Source organism: Pinus tabuliformis, chromosome 6, assembly GCF_031772625.1.
Source record: "Pinus tabuliformis cultivar Carrire ecotype Pingquan chromosome 6, CPIR1, whole genome shotgun sequence".
Lineage (NCBI taxonomy): Eukaryota > Viridiplantae > Streptophyta > Pinopsida > Pinales > Pinaceae > Pinus > Pinus tabuliformis.
Window position 1 is genome coordinate 680,178,217 of NC_142292.1, and position 5,932 is coordinate 680,184,148.

The following is a 5,932-nucleotide window of genomic DNA, read 5'->3' on the forward strand; positions in this document are numbered from 1 at the left end:
ACAACGCTAGTGAATCCAAGACAGGAAAAGCTAATCTACTTTTGGGCACAGTTAAGAATCTCTAATGAGAATCCTATAACCGTTTCGATTACTGGAAATTGTCAAGAGAAGATTTCTATTGGAAATTGGGCACAAATTTTCTGTGGCAGCTAGCAACGTTTCCATTCTAAACACTATTTGCTAAGCCTCGCAGATTATAGTGTTTTCCTCGGCTTACCTATCTAGAATGATGAAATATATTCACATTAGGGCTCCAATATGTCAATGCTGCCAATTCTGTGTTATACATTACTAGAGCCTTTCTTGAACACCGCCTGCGCATTGTTATTTGAATAGGGGAAATAATGAGGAAAGAAACTACACATACATTTAGTTATGAATTGACCAAGAAAAGCACATAACATATTTACAAACTGAATTCAACCACATGCATAAACACACAGGATTTATGTGGTAAAACCTCGACAGGGTGTCAAGGAAACATTCACGAGGCAAGGGATTGGAATCTCTATTAATTCAACAATGGTTCTCCACGATTACATTTTTTGGGCATTCACTAGTTTTATACCAGCCTCCTCCGTTACATAACTGCTATTTCGGTATAGAACTAACTAGTTACATTTTTACCCAATTTTACATAATTCGTTGTCAAACTTCCAACAAACTCCACCTTGACAACAATTTTCCTAATCCCTTGCCCATGCCCATTCATCATTTTTTCTGCAAGCCAAGAGAAGCTAAACACCATTGTAGCTTCTCTACTGTAACTGGCTTTGTGAATATGTCTGCACAATTCTCTCGCATATGGACCTTTTGAAGAGCTACTTTTCCGCCATCGATCACATGTCTCAGAAAATGATACCTTACATCAATGTGCTTGGTTCTGCTGTGATAAGCAGGATTTGTAGCCAAGTGAATAGCACTTTGACTGTCACAAAGTACATTCACTTTCTCCTGCGTCCTTCCAATCTCATCAAGAAAACCCTTTAACTAGATTGCTTCTTTACTGGCATCTAAAGCAGCTATATATTCAGCTTCGGTAGTGGACAACGCAACTGTTTCTTGAAGATTTGACATCCAACTAATTGCTCCACTTGCAAGAGTAAAGACATAGCCTATAGTAGATCTTCTTTTGTCCAAATCACCCGCATAGTCAGCATCTACATATCCGCAGATTGATCCTTCACTGCCATTAAAGACGATGTAATGGTCACTTGTGCCTCTTAGATATCGAAGCACCCATTTCACTGCTTGCCAATGTTCTTTACCTGGATTTGCCATGAACCTACTGACAACTCCAACTGCATGTGAAATGTCAAGTCTTGTAGATACCATCGCATACATTAAGTTGCCTACAGCATTTGCATATGGTACATGAGACATATACCGCTTTTCTTCATCAGCTCTAGGACTCAAAACCGAAGAAAGCTTAAAATGGGAAGCTAGTGGAACATTAACAGGTTTCACATTGTTCATAAAGAACTTTTCAAGTACTTTCTCCACAGCAGAAGTTAACAGGTTTCACATTGTTCATAGAGAACTTTTCAAGTATTTTCTCCACATACTTCTACTGTGATAACCAAAGCTTACCATTTTCCTATCTCTATGTATCTCCATGCCCAAGATATGTTTTGTTGCTCCAAGATCCTTCATATCAAACGTTCTAGAGAGTTGAGCCTTTAACCTGTTGATCTCTTCCATGCTTTTGCTTGCAATAAGCATATCGTCAACATACAAAGCTAAGATAATGAATATGCCATTGAAACTTTTGAAGTATACACAATGATCATGCTCACTTCTTATAAAGTTCTGGCTCACCATGAAGGAATCAAACTTCTTGTACCATTGTCTGGGAGACTGCCTCAGACCATACAATGATTTCCTTAGCTTGCAATCTAATCTTCTGCTGCGACCTTGTACAAAACCTTCTGGTTGTTCCATATATATTTCTTCATTCAAATCACCATGTAGAAAACTTGTTTTAACATCTAACTGTTTTAACTCAAGATTAAGTAACGCAGTTAGTGCCAACACAGTACGAATAGAAACAAGTTTTACAAATGGAGAAAAAATCTCATGAAAGTCTATACCTTCAACCTGAGAATAACCTTTTGCTACCAGTCTCGCCTTATACCTTTTGATACTTCCATCAACTTTCTATTTCAATTTGAAGACTCACTTGCATCCAACGATACTTCTCCCTTTAGGAAGCTCTACAAGATCCCAGGTATTGTTCTTGGCTAAGGAATCCATTCGTTCTTCCATAGTCGTTTTCCATTTTTCGCTATCTGTATCGTCCACTGCTTCCTGATAACAAGAAGGTTCCCCATCTTTAGTGATCAAAGCAAAAGATGAAGCAGAATCTTCATACCTTTTAGGAGTTTTTCTTTCCCTTGTAGACCTTCTTAGAGCGACTAGTTGCTGAACTGGTTCAGAAACTTGAACTGGTTCAGAAACTTCAACGGCTTCCTTTGTGTCTTCAACACCTTTTTCTCCAGAAGTCTCTCATTCCTTTCGACTGTCACTGAAAGGTCTAGCCTCCAACTGAACTCTTTGATTTGGCGATACTTGTTCCTGTTCAATTCTTTCAACATTTGATTTTAAAAGAGAAGATTCATCAAATGTTACATCTCTACTAATGACTATCTTCCGCAATGTAGGATCCCACAACCTATATCCTTTCACTGCATAGTCATACCCAACAAAGAGATAACATTTCGACTTTGGATCTAATTTTGAACGCTGATTTTTCGGAATAAGAAAATAAGCATCACAGCCAAATATCCTCAAATGTGAATAATCACAACACTGATCTATTCAAACTTCTTCAGGAATTTTACAATTAATTGCTACTGAAGGTGATCTGTTAACTAAATAACAAGCAGTAGATACTGCTTCTGCCCACAACTCCTTTTGCAAGTTAGCATTGCTGATCATGCTTCTGGCTCTTTCCATAAGAGTCTGATTCATACGCTCAGCAACACCATTTTGCTGAGGAGTATAAATAGTAGTTTTGTGTCTAATAATTCCCTCATCCTTACAGTATTGTTCAAATTCAATTGAAGTGAACTCACCACCATTGTCAGTGCTTAAACATTTAATAGATTTCCCTGTTCTTTTCTCTACCATTGCTTTAAATTGTTTAAAGACATTGAATACATCAGCTTTCTTTTTTAGCATAAAGACCCAAACTTTACGGGAGAAATCATCAATAAATGTTAAAAAATATAGAGCACCTCCATATGACACAACAGGGGATGGTCCCCACAGATCAGAATGAATATAGTCTAAAATATCTTTACTATTATGATTTCCAACTTTAAATCTCTGTTTACACTGTTTTCCATACACACAATGTTTACAGAAATCTAACTTCAAGGATTTCAGATCGGGAAAAGATTTACGTTTCATCAGTATCTGAAGACCTTTCTCGTTCATATGACCTAATTGCTGATGCCATAGACGAGTACATGCTTCTTCCTTTTCTGACGCAATCGCTGCTTCACTGACCTGAGTACTTCCTTTTAACCTGTAAAGATTTTCGACCTTTTCTGCTTTCATAACCACTAGGGCTCCTTTAGAGACTTTCAAGACGCCACCCTGACCTGTAAACTTATAACCATCTGAATCGACCTGATTCGCTTCCTTCTTCGGGTTATCGGATTCCTTTTGTTTCCAACAGTCTTTCTTCAAGTGTCCAATTTTATTGCATTGCCAACATTTTTCCTTACACTTCTTTCCCTTCGATTTCGATCTGGAAGACCCCCCTGGTTTTTCTCCTCTTTCCTTTGAGCGTCCTCTAGCTACCATGGCTTCTAATGTAGTTGTTTCAGTACTGGATTTCCTTCGTACTTCTTCACATAGGAGAGCTCCCACGACTGATTCAAACTTCAAAGAATCAGCAGTGCTCAAGCTGATTGAAGTTACGAAGTGATCCCATGATTTGGGCAAAGAACACAGCAAGGTTATGGCTTTATCTTCTTCCTGAATTCTAACTTCCATATCTATTAATTGACATATAAGTGTATTAAAAACATTCAAATGTTCTGCAACGTTTGAACCTTCTTTCATTCGAAGACTGTATAACTGTGTTTTCAGATAAATTCTGTTGGTTAATGACTTTGTCATATAAAGTTTTTCTAGTTTTCCCCACAATCCTGACGTTGTAGTCTCTAAAACAATATTGAAGAGAACTTCATCCGCCAGGCATAACCAGATGGTACTGAGAGCTCGGGCATCCAAGTCCTCCCAGTCTGAAGTAGTCACGGTTGCAGGATTCTTAGTTGCACAAGCAGATCCCTAACCTTCAGTGTCCAAAGAGCAAAATTGTTATTTCCGGTGAATTTCTCCACCTCGAATTTTGCATTCGACATCTTAGCCATTTTTCTAGGGTTTCAATCTTCAGTCTAGGGTTTTTCCTTTTCAAAAACAATATATATTTTTTTTATTATTTACAAATCCTTTCTTTCTTGCAAACCAAAGAAACCCTTCATTTTCCTCCAATATTTGTATAAAATCCACCCCTTTAAAAAACCTTGATTTGATTTCAATCTGCTATTTTTATTTCAAAACAAAATTTTTGCTGAAAATAAAAAAACAAAATTTCTGCTGAAAATAAAAAATGTTCTGGAAATCTTAATAAATGCTCGGGTTCAACAGGCAAAACAAAATTTCTGCTGAAAATAAAAAATGTTCTGGAAATCTTAATAAATGCTCGGGTTCAACAAGCCACTGCAGCAGCTTGATGGGGTTCCTCTTCACGCGGCTCTGGCTCTACACACAGGCAGGTCACTCTTGCACCCGCAGATTTGGCAGCAGCTCTGCGTAAATTTGGCAGCAGCTTTTTCAGCCACGCAGACTTCCTCTCCACGCTCTGCTCAGATGGGCAGTATTTGCAGCACGCTGGACATAGCAGCGGCCTCCCTTCTCACACAGGTTCTAGATCAAAAAATGGCAGCATTTCACGCAAAGCAAAGGCAGGGATTTCTCTGGTCACGCAATAGTAGCACCAGCACCAGAATCATGCCACACAGCACTACCAGCAGCTTCCTTGCTCCTTACGTAGAGGCAGAGACAAAGAATAGCCTTCACGCAGAGCTTCCGCTCTCCACGCAGCTCTGACAGCGTTAACAACAAAGAGTTTGGCGGCTGAGACAGCCAGCACCTTCACGCAGAGACAATCTTCCACGCCTCGCCTTCATGGTTTCCCTTCGAAAACATACGCAGAGACTACACGCCACGCAGATGTGGAGCGGCAGCAATGTGCTCTGGTCTTCAGATACCAAGATGTGAACCAGTGCAGCAACACGCTCTGGGTCACAGCCTCCCTTTGTCTCTTACGCGCAGTCCTCCTCAAAGAACACTGCAGAGAACAACTTCACGCTTTTGTGATGTGAACCAGTTCAGCAGCACGCTCTGGGTCACAGCCTCCCTTTGTCTCTTAGGCGCAGTCCTCCTCAAAGAATACCGCAGAGAATAGCTTCACGCTGTTGTCTTTTTCACGCAGCCGTCTCCCTCTACCGCGGCGGGCTCACTCACACGCAAATGACACCCAACAACTTCATACCTTTCACTCTGATACCAATTGTTATTTGAATAGAGGAAATAATGAGGAAAGAAACTACACATACATTTTGTTATAAATTGACCACATGCATAAACACACAGGATTTACGTGGTAAAACCTCGACAGGGTGTCAAGGAAACATCCACGGGGCAAGGGATTGGTATTTCTATTAATTCAACAATGATTCTCCACGATTACATTTCTCGGGCATTCACTAATTTTATACCAGACTCTTCCGTTACATAACTGCTATTTCGGTATAGAAGTAACTGCTATTTCGGTATAGAAGTAACTAGTTACATTTTTACCCAATTTTACATAATTTGTTGTCAAACTTCCAACACGCAAGAAATTCTAGTTAGAACT